General features: G+C 40.4%; 1 long non-coding RNA gene across 1 annotated transcript; it reads right to left on the minus strand.

The window, feature by feature from the left end:
- Window positions 1-3,032: 3,032 nt before the first annotated feature.
- Window positions 3,033-11,513, minus strand: LOC118156609. The gene is made up of 3 exons (XR_004746335.1): window positions 11,501-11,513; window positions 7,189-7,191; window positions 3,033-3,306 (listed from the first exon to the last, which is right to left on the minus strand). It is a non-coding gene; the product is annotated as an uncharacterized LOC118156609 (long non-coding RNA).
- Window positions 11,514-11,903: the final 390 nt, after the last annotated feature.

Consider the following 11,903-nt stretch of genomic DNA (forward strand, 5'->3'; position numbering starts at 1 on the left):
GGTGGTAGAGAAGATAGGTATCAGAGCACAGAATTAATTAGCCATTTTATGGGACTTGATGTGGCCAAAGTGTGAGTAAGAACTACAACTGGAGCATGTATTATATGAAGACAAAAATTTCGAAAGGAAGACATTATGATTCATCTACCTAAAATAAGACAAAGTTAACAGCAAGAATGGAAGAGAAACCTTATACAATTTCCAGTGTTTCCTTTGCTAGCAGGTGATTTATTTTTGCAGTGATGCTGTGGCAAGTTACAAGCTGTTAAGCAGGGTTACTGAAAGCAAAATCCTTTCTGTAGTGATTTCTAGCAAAAGCAGATATACCTAACTGCTGTTTTAAAGTTGTAGCTCATCTCCTTATGGAAACTAATTCAGATTTTATAGTTAGCAGATGGCTTTATTCATGGGCTAGAAAAGAAGGAGCAATGCAAATAATCCCTAAAAAGTCACATATAGTAAACACTGGTGTATTTACTAACTTTTTATAACTATCTAACATTCAATAACGATACCATTTATGGCATTTTTGACTGTATTCAGTATTTGTCATACTACTGTTGTATCACTGTCTTTGAAAGTTATCTGAAAATTAGGTTCTGATTTTACTCACTGCAGCCCTGGAATGAAATCAGTGGTTACATTACATGGAAAGTTAGAAATTACTCTAATACTTCAGCTAAGAGCTGAGCACGTAAAATTGTAACTCAGCCAGCCCCAGAATGTCCTTCTGTTAGCAAGCATTGATCCCAGTGGAGAAGATGAAAATGTAGTATCTTTGCTATTCTTTATATAATATATGACTTCTTAATTTTGGACATCTACTTCTGTAGGGTTTATATAAAGCTGGGTGGATACATTTAGGTTCTTGCACTTGGCTAAAGGGTAAGGATGAGAAAAGGTCATTAAGAAGGTAATTGGTCTTTGATACAGGAAAGGGTTAATAAATGCCGAGTGGTTCACAGTAAGGGAAATTCTTTGAAAGAGTGTGGCAAAGACAGTTGCTTTGCAGGCTGTCATTTTTTTTTGGCAATTACTATCGTGAAGTATGTTCCCAAAAGAGAAAGATTTATTTATTTGTTTGTTTGTTTAAAGGGGCAATTAACAAATCAGGAAAATAAGCCATGCCATTGCCTGCCAGGACATGCCATTGCCTGCCAGGACAGTGCCCTTCTTGTTGGGGGGGAATACTTACAGCACCAGGAGAGATTCATTATCACACTGACCACACGTTGAATCAAAGCATTACTCTTTCGCTCTTTCTTTAGGTCCACAGATAATCTCACTGCCATGTCTCACAGAGGGAGGGCATCCCTGCAGAGGCCCTTTGAGAGGCCCCTGGACTGGCAGCAGGTTTTCCAGTGTCTGCTTTTAGGCTCACTATCTGTGGCTGACTGGTTGCCTCCTCTCGGTCTGCTCTAGTGGGTTTGTTACTGCAAGTGTTCACAAAAGACAACAGTGGGGTTGAGAGGTCTCTCACAGTTGTTCTATTTCATCTGATTAGAAGCCACAGGCGTCCAGAATGAGGCCAGGAGCCCTTTCATCAGCCTGGCTCTTAGTACAGGAAGAACTCTTTCTCATCATTGCTGCATCAGCATGGGTTTGTGGCTGGAGACATGGGCACCACCGCATGATCTGATGGCTCTGGAATCTGGGAACACGCTCACTGAGCAAGCAGGAAGGGTAACAAGTTGCCTTACAGGGCATGAGAGAGCATAGGGTAGGTTCTGGTCTCAGAGGTGTACAAAGGGCTTGTTTCTGCTGAAATACCAAAAGTGGTCAAGGGAGTTTATAAAGGCAAACTATGCACATTTTGCTGAGGGGAAAAGTAGCCTTCACATCAGAAAGGATGCTTCCTAGAGGTGTGCTCAGCTATCTGCATTTAAAAAGAGATGATTCATTTCAAAAATCTTCCTTGTGATCCCTTATCTCTGACAGGAAGTAACTAAAAGGAAGTTTCTTATGTATTTCAATGATATATAAAATCTGCTTCATAAGCCTTGGTGGTTGAGAGGTTTCCCACCCTCCAGGTGGGTTACCTGCCCACCCATTTTGCTAAGGGATCAGGAACTCTCATTTTGCTGCTTGCATAGCAGATGCTGAACCCACTCACTTTTACCTTCAGTATGCATGGCTCCATACTGCAGCACTTTAGCTGTCATGAATTCCTTCCAACACAGATGCAAACCAGTGCATGCAATCCTCTGGCTGAATCATAGGCCTCTTCTTTGGCAGCTGTCCACAACTCATTTCGTTTTCTGAATGTTAATAGACTTTCAGACCTGACACCACTGGAAGCGTAAATTAAAGCCAGTTTTCTGTCTTGGCAGATGATCTGCAGGCTGACCTGCTGTATCACTTATTTCTTCCTGTTTCCTAGAGGACTAACTCAGCTTTTCAAGAACAACTTCTATATTTGGAAAAAATATTCTATATTCTGGAAAAAAATATCATACACAAAACATCTCACCATAGGGCATCTCTGTGAAGCCATAAACATGGTCCCATGCATCAAAGCAATATGCAGAGATAAATGTAACGTTCAGCTGCCGTTCAGCAGCTCTGCTGCCTGTGTGACAGTCACTTGAATTAATACCTGTGAAAATGTATATGTAAAGATTACACATTAGTCAGTGGCTGAGCAAGTTGCTGCAGGCATCAAGTGGGCTGGGAGCTTCCCAGGTAGTTCTTAAACCCTTGAGCAGCAGAGGGAAGACCAATACATTATGACTTACAGCTAGATACTGAGTCATTCTCTGAAAACAAATGTTCATAATAGCTGAAAGCAGCCCTCAGTCAGTCACACGAGTGAGAACAATTGTTGCTAGAGGCTTAACTTCTACCACCCAGTCCTTATCGTTTTCACCTTTGCTGTGTCTCCCTGTGCTCGTGAAGATTTACACTTGACAGTACCAGACTGACTGTACAAATAGCAAAATGTAGGTTCTTTTTCCAGTTTCCCTCAGGATGCTGTTACAAGGCTTTTTTTTTCTGTGTGTCTTGGTTCAACTAACACTTTTTTTTTTTTTTTTCAAGCCTTATCATTTCAGTGTACTACAACATGCATCAGGTGGCCATTCGTGTTTTGGTGTTGCTTATACTGCTTCTGAAGGCAGATTGCAGGGAAATCTACCTGGCAGATGGCATGCATTCCTCTTTGCTACCTACCAAGCTGTTCAGCCTTGTTCTCATCCAGTTCTGGGAGGAGCTGAGAATCCCTCACTGGAAATGAAAATCAGTTTTGTTAGACAGAGTCCATCAAAAGCTTCAACAGCACATCAGACTCAGTCAGGAAAAAGAAAAGTGCTGTGCAACGTATATATACAGGTTAATCCTCTCTTTCATTTAAAAAATAAATACATAAAAATTGCATTAATCTTCCAAATCAAAACAGGGAAAATTAAAATAAGGACAAAAGTACAGGTTTTAGAATCAGTAAGCTAGTCAATTTTTAACATAATTCTCTTTTTTAAATAAATAAATAAATAAATAATGTAGTGGCCTTTTGTTACACCCCTATAGATTCTGAATATCAGATCTTTTTTTATTTTGATGTATCAATAAATATTTTCTTTCTGCTCACTCTGTAAAAATTTGGGGCAACACTCCATTCTGAAGAGGCATCCTAAGTAATCCTATTATTGTGTAAATCAAACAATGGCTCCATTAGTAACTGTATTCAAAAAGTACAGGCAGTATAGGATTTATCCTGACATTTGTCACCAAAATAGCTTGCCTAATTTCATTTTGAGCATGCAAAGCTGAAGCAAATAAACCTAATCATCTTAGCATGAGAAGGGATCTGGCAGAGAAGTAGAAGCAGTGGTTGTACTAGTTCCATTTTTTCCTAGAAGCGAGTCAGAACAAGCAATTGCAAAAGGAAAGGACACCACCACCACCAGACACACACACAGGGGCACATGCGGCTGTGTGACATGCCCGCAGGCATCAAAGGACCATGCAGCGCTCCTGCAGAAGCTGAACAACAGCTCACCAGAAGTGGGGGCTTCCAAGCGAATAGATGCCTCTTGTTAACAGCGGACAAACTTCTTCAAAGTGGTGCGGAAAACACGGCCTGATCAGTCAAAGGGTTCCTGTTGCTACACATCCACATAGCTGTTGCCTCCTCCAGCCACAGTTCCAGAGAAAACCCAGACTGGGAACACTTCCACTGGGAAAGGCCAACATCTTCAGCCTTCTGATCCATGCAGTAACCTGTTTTCGAAAAGCACATTTTATTTATAAGGAATTGCTTGACAGGTCAGCTTGCAGAACAGTAATTTTATAGATCAAAGGGAAGAGAAGGGAAATGTGCCAGCAATCAGAATGGCTGTCTTATGAATTATGTGGTATTCTAATAACAAGGTCAAAGGAAAATTGTGAGAATATGTCCTAAGCTGACTGCAATGGTTATCTGAACTTCAAAAATATAATACAGCAAAAAATATTTCAAAACAAGAATATAAGCCAAGCAAGTTAAAAGAAGATCTGATAGAAATTCAAGAAAAGAGAAATTTGAGAGAAAGTAAGATACCTTAACATAAGGACAACCCCAGCACAATGAAATAATGCCAAATACTAGGAGGATTGTGTCAAATATAAAACAAAATGATTTATTTTTGGAAAAAGGAAGTCAGTTGATAAGTCACAATGAAACACAGCAAAAGAAGACAGTTGTGATGCTAAAGCTTGAACAATGACTTAAGTCTAAGAATATTCTTTATGGAAAAATATTTATTACCAGAAATAAACTAGAAAATAAAAGACAAACACTGTCAGATGTGCAGGATCAGAACAGAATGGGAAAACTTTACAGAAGTATTAGTTATTAACCTCACTAAAATCAGAACAAAACCCAATATGCAAGGATTTTATAAAACTGATGCTTTGGAATACTAGTTTGGGGTTTCTGTGCACGCTTGGGCTGAAAGAAATCAGTCTGCAAAACCAGGTAATAAAATGGATGTTAAAACTAATCTAAAACAAGGAGAAAAAAAATCCAGGAGAATCTGTTAAGAGATTTTTTTCTGTTACCTAGCAGATGCTACAGGATTATCAACTATTACCCCTCATTAAGCCAAAGGGAGCCTGTATCCAGCAGCTGTGATTACAGCAGAAAGCTGCCTAAGGCTGTGCCCTGACATCCATCAGACGCCTGTTGGCACAGAGATCTGCCCATGGGACTTGGTGAGTGTGGCCACTGCCAGCACCTGGGAGCCCACTGGTGCTGGTCAGGCACCGAGCACCCCTCAGTGCCCTTGGGCTGCAGGTTCCTCTACATCTTCCTCCAGCCACTGTTTGTTATCTGGATTCTGAGGTTCAGCTGTGTGTCCTCTGAGCCCGGCTCCTCCAGGTCCTGCTGCTGTTGGAAACAAGCTCTCTCCCAGAGCAGCAGGTCACTGAAGCCTTCAGCCTCAGATTTCAGCCTTTCAGAACACCCACAGCCCTCATGGTCATGTAAGCCAACAGACAGATTGTTCAGTTTTTCTAGACACATCATTACTTTCACTTCAAGAAAGAAAACCATATGCATGCATACTGACCATTAAAACAAACAAGTGTCAACGCAGCAGCCTTCTTTGCAGCTCACTCGTGCATTGGAATACACCTGTCCTCTAATATGCAGGATTCCTTTCTCCCCACCCAGCCAAAGATGCTAAAATAGGCTAAGAAAGCAAATGCCCTGCCTCCTTTCTTTGTGTAACCCTCCATTTTCCCTTCCAGGTGATTGATATGGCGTATCCACAGACCTCCGCTATGTTAGACAAGTTTTATTCAGAAGCAGCTAGTGTAATTTTGTCTCACTCATATTTTAGAGAGCATAATATAATATTAATATAATATTATAGATATTATAATAGATATTAATATAATATAACAGAGAGCAGCAGTAATTATGTCTTTATTGCTTGCTATTGCTTGCTAAGTACATCTTGCTATTATCTTGTGCTGCTGACTCCAAGAAGTTTTGTAGAAGGCAAAAAAGCTGAGATGGGACCAGCACTCCAATAGCTGCCCCTAGAGTCCCCACTACTCAAAATCCATCTGGTCTACAGACAGACAGACTGACGGACCCACTGCCAGCCTCTCTCCCAAGGTGCTAGCCCGTGGCTAGAGAGGGAGCTGCCATGAAGCCAGTACACCAAAGGTGAGCCTATACCGCGTCCTCTGCCCTATTATTTTTACAAGAGCAGCTAAAAAGTATCTGACCTTTTGAGGTGCTGTGGTTCTCTTTGTAAAGGCAACACGGTCCTCTACTGATACAGCTACTACAGCGGGCCTCTTCTGCTTGCATGCAGGAGATGTCAATGATTATCCTTCCGTTAGTCTGAGTTAGCTTAGCGTTGTATAATGGCAAAGGATTTTTATTTATTTTTGTCATGTTTTTTGCTATGCTTGACTGACCTGTGTTCAGCTATGAAAGTAAGCAGTCTTTCCAGGCTCCTTCCTAACCTATATCATACATGCAGAACTTTTTCAATGTTGGTCACGCCAACATGTGAGCAGGCAGTCTTGTTATGGGGCTATTTTAATTTCAATTTCAATTACATTTCCATGTTGAAGCAGTAGTGAGGCTGGTGTACTCAGGCTGTGGATTCTGAAGACCAGTAGCTTACGTGTGTATCACATGAAAAAAAAAATACAAGGGAAAAGGTAAAAGCAATAGCTAATTATAACTTTCATAGTAGCAAATCTCAAAATAGTTTGGTAAATGGAGAACACTAATTATAACAGGAGACTGAAATCCAGATGGCTAGAAAAATGTGTGACTAAGCCAAGTGTCAAGTGTAATTTCTTCATTCTTTTTGATGTCTTAATAATGCATGTCTTAGAAGTTTTTGTTTTCAAGAAAGCCAGCAAACCCATATCAAACCAAAACAAAAAGTCACAACGAAGCCATTATCTAATTCTTCAAAGTGAAGCCTTTTTAATAAGGCTGTAATAAATTAACAGTCAGTACAACTGCCATGAAAACTAAGCTGACAAAATAGCAAAACTTCACTAAATAACATATTGACTAAGGTGCAACCTCCCCCTTTTACATTCATATACACAGTCATATAAAGAACAGAAGGGCCAAAGTAAACAAGGCGATTAATTAAAAAGACTCCTGCTACATTCTTACTTCATTTTATATGCTGAGGCTAGCTCCAGACAAGGTCAGATCACCTGTGCCAAGCAGAATACTTGCTATTTTTATTTCCCACTGTTTTTAAAGGTGCAACACTCTTACTGCTGCCTAAAATTATGTACAATTTTGAGTTTTGCAGGCATTTAATTACTGTAAATTATTTTAATGCTATCTGAAGCATGAGATTACAGGTGGCTGTTTTTGCATACCATATTATTCAAAAATCATAACCTGTGCTGCATCGCAGTTTTGGCTCTCCACGTCACTTTTTTTTTTTTTTTTTTTTTTTTCAGAAAGCCCCCAATAGGTGCTGTTGTCCTACATGTGGATGTTGACAACAGGATGAGCGAGGGCTGAGACAGAAGCAACATTCAGAGAGGGTGAAAAACAGCACTGAAGGAGGGACCAGATTTCAGTATTTGTTGTGATGTCAGTAGAAGGAATATAACCAGGCATTGCTTTGTTAATGATATGCCAGAAAAGCCATTTCAAAGCAGGTCCAAATGGGTAGCTCTGTTTCAGTGAGACTGTGCAAAGCTGGCAAGCAAGATAGCCTGTGAGGTGGAGACAACACAGTCAGGTTCCATTTCCAGCTCTACTACATGACCTTGGGCAATTCTTTCTGTGCCTGTTCCTCTATCCTGTTTTATCTCACTATATTGTGAACTCCTCAGGTCAGGCCCCTTCTCCCTCTGGTTTTAGGAGAGCTACCTGTGAAAAAGGGCCCATATTTCTAGCACAGGGCAAGATGCTAAAGGAATAATGATCATCTATATAAATGGAAAAAGGAAACTTATAGAAAAGGAAAAATCAAGGCACTGTATGTTACAAAAACAAGTTTTCCAAAGCTTTAAAAGAAGGCTTGCAGCTTCAAGGGCATGTACACATCCAAGGAAACATGCTTAATAATTAATAACAGTCAGCAGGACTGCCACAGCTCTCTTGTGCCTGCTGCTCCATACAACTAATTACAGAAATAAGTCACAGCAGGGTATGCATTAGGCAGTTATTGGTGCCCACATCCAGTGCACCGCGAGGGAGCTTACTGGAGGTTGAATACCTCTCCAACCACCTGAGAAATACTTCAGGAACCTGAAAGTGTGCATTCCCGTGTGTCACTGTAACCAGGATAAGGCTCTTCCATGTCACAGCCTATTTTCCGTAACAATTCTAGAAGGAAGGGAGTATCACACTGCATATCTGTCTATGCTATATAGTTTTGCAGGGTTTTTATGATGGAATCCCTTTAACTTGGGTGAGTGAACTGCATTACAGACACACAATGATTATTTTGTATGCCTAAGTGACATTTTAACACATGAGGTTCAGCAAGATCTTTCCCTTAATTTCAGTGATAGCTTGAACTTCTTTTGCCTCCAAATGTTATGAAATGTACATTTAAAACTTATGCCTTGGAGCCCAGTTTAGGCTTTGAACTTGCAGAGAGCACTGCCACCCAATTTTCTCTGTACTTTCACTATCTCTTTGTCCAAGAGATCCAGACATTTAGTTTTATATTGAAGGGAAGACACAGATGGCTGAAGGGCACAGTGGAGAAGCAGAAGTTCCCTCCCCTCCATCCTTCAACCATTGTGACTTTTATAAGGATATGAATATCTGATCATGCCTTCAATGTCATGCTGGAAGATCGGTGCAGAGCACCACTGCCAAGAAAAAATAGCACATCTGTTTGTCCTAGCACTTTTCATACAGATAACTGAGCTCCATCAGTTACATTCAGAGCATTCCTACAGTCTGTGTAAAAATAAAAATATAAAATAAAATAAAATAAAATAAAATAAAATAAAATAAAATAAAATAAAAACTGACTTGTACTAGCTAGCATTGGAAACTTCTTGAAGAATTTCTCTGTACACGCCTCTGGCAAAGGCAGACACACCTGTCTAGGGTGTTCTGCTGTGAGACAGTGCTAAAACTGATTCAGTTTCTTTCTGGGAAGTTGGCAGGAGTTAGAAAAAAAGAAGAATTAACAATTTGCATCAATGCATTCTTGTTCCTGTTCTGTCTCAAGGTTACATTAGCAGGAATTAACAAGGGTGCTCATGACTCGTAAGTTCTGTCTTTGCTCAGCAGCCTTCTGGAGAGAGGTGAAGCACAGACTATTCTGACACTCCCATCTGCTTGAAATGAGTTAATTCCATATGTACAGAAACAGAGGCTGGCTACGTGTTCAGTCCTGTTTGTGTGATGCGTGCTGGAGGTCCCACTGAGTTCAGTCAGACTGCTTGACTGAATACATAGAAAGCAGGATGTGGCAGGAAAATACTAACTTTTTACAACAGATTTAGTGTGAGCGTGTGTGAAGCTTTCTCTTCTGGGGTTTTAAGAGAGTGGGTGGTTAGCAAGAAATAATTGGCTTTGGATGAACTGTGAATCTGCTTTAGGCTTGTAGGATTTGCCCCAGTTGTATCTATGACTTCTTTCATCCACAAAACTCCTACTTCTCAATAGGTGCACTTAACTGGATTTACATTTTAGAAGACTCATAAGCTGAGTGAATGATAGCAGTAGGAATTTTCAAAACAAAACAAAACAAAACAAAACTTTGTATTTAACATTCTTCAAAACAGTATTACTGTTAGAAAAGTTTTTAATAGTTCTGCCTTATGACCTCTGGTGGGATTTTTTCAAGAAGAATTTTCTCTTATGTTGTTCCTTTGAAAAGTAGTATTGCTGAGAGGATTTCAAGTGATCTTGAAGTGATCTAGTTTACTTTTTTTTTTTTTTTTTTTTTTTTTTTTTTTTCAATATGGTTAGATTTAGACAAAAAATATCTTCCTGTGTAGCAAGTGGAATGGTGAAATTGAAGATAGGTATCCACGCACTATGTGAAGGCACTTCTTCAGGATGTGCCTGGGGTGACTTGAACAGTGAGTAAAATAGACAAAATGCTTTAAAAGGTAATTAGTGGTAGTGTCCACAACTTAAATCCTTTCCACCTATGTTTTCAATACATTCTTTTCATTTTCCTTTAACAGCACTGAGCATGTCTAATAAATTACGGAGACGCTGTTCTTTGTGGTAGCAAAGAACCAAAGACATGAGTAACCAGCTGAAATAACTTGTCTCTGTTTCTCTTAGTTTACAACTCTATGCTGCCCCTTTCCTTTAGCCTTTTTTTTTTTTTTTTTAAACACACCAAGTATATCTTGGGCACTTTTACAATAAAAATGCAAGCTATTAACTTAGCTCTGACACAATGCCCCTTAAAGCCTTCTCAAAAATAAGAGAATTAATCTTTGCTACAACTGACCTTATCTTATATTAAAACTCTGAAAACAATTTGAAACCCGAAGTAGTCCTGTAAACACATTTGAGGTTCTAGTGAGTGTCCCAAGCTCATAAATGAACTCTTTGTAACTTTGACCCAGTATCTCACAGAACCTGAAGTAAATCCTTGGGTCCCTGTGTAAGTCTTGAAGAACTGGGCTCTGGTGCTTAAAGCAATGCCCAGCAAGAAGGTGGACTAAAATGACTACCATCCAGTGCCTTACATAAATTCATGGTGTTATCTATCACAATACAGTAAGCCACTGCTTTATACTATGCACTTTCTTCCTTCTGATAACAAAGGGCTCTTGGTGTTTCACCATACATTGTAACTGAAATGAGGTACAGATCATACTTACTCATGATATCTGTCAAATGATAAATGTACCTAAAAACAGTGGAGCATACATACTCACCAGATTTTCCTTCTCTGAGCTTTCAAGAAGAAAGAACACCAAGAAATGCTACAAGATATGAAGAAGAGACTGATTACTGCACCTCCTTGACTAAGTTTCTCAGTCTTCATACTTCTTTGGAAGAAGTAGAAATACAAGTCTAAAGGATCATTTCTAGCCTGTCTTTTGAGTTTTTGCCTCTGATGTACTAAAGGTTGAGTCCCACTGAGCCTGCTGCTGAGTAAACAGAGTGTGGATCACTAGCCCTGCCCTGAATTATGTCCATCCTAATGAAAAGGCAAGCAAGAGGGTAAGTGCCTATAAGAACAGAGCAAAAATGCAGCCATCTAACAACAGGTTAAATGGTAACTGATTTAGAGATTATGACTGACAAATGACGATCACCTTTTGATTGCATTCTCAGAGGTACCTTATAATCCAAGGGGAAGTGGTTAGCAACCTATGACAGCACTTGAACACCCACAGGTCTATGGGGACAGATAAGATCCACCAAGGGTACTGAAGGAGCTGGTGGAAGTGCTTGCCAAGCCATTTACATCATTTATCGTAGGTCCTGGCTATCAGGGGAATTCCCAGTTGACTGGAAGTTAGCAAATGTGACGCCCATCTACAGGAAGGACAGGGAGAAGGACCCAGTGAACTACAGGCATCTCAGTCTAACCTTGGTGCTGGGAAAGACTATGGAGCAGATCATCTTGAGTGCCATCACTGGAGAGAAGAGACCTGGACAGGCTTGAGAGGTGGACCAATGTGAACCTCATGAAGTTCAACAGGGCCAAGTGCAAGGTGCTGCACCTGGGACAGAGCAATCCCAAGCACAAATACAGGGAGGGTGGAGAATAAATTGAGAGCAGCCCTGAGGGAAAGGGCTTGGGGGTGTTGGTGGATGTGAAGCTCAACATGAGCCATCAACGTGTGCTGGCAGCCCAGAAAGCCAACCGTACCCTGGGCCACATCAAAAGCAATGTGGCCACCAGGGCTAGGCAGGGGATTGTCACCCTCTGCTCAGCTCTCATGAGACCACACCTGGAGTGCTGTGTACAGCTCTGGGGCCCCCAGTATAA

The sequence above is a fragment of the Oxyura jamaicensis genome, chromosome Z, assembly GCF_011077185.1.
Source record: "Oxyura jamaicensis isolate SHBP4307 breed ruddy duck chromosome Z, BPBGC_Ojam_1.0, whole genome shotgun sequence".
Lineage (NCBI taxonomy): Eukaryota > Metazoa > Chordata > Aves > Anseriformes > Anatidae > Oxyura > Oxyura jamaicensis.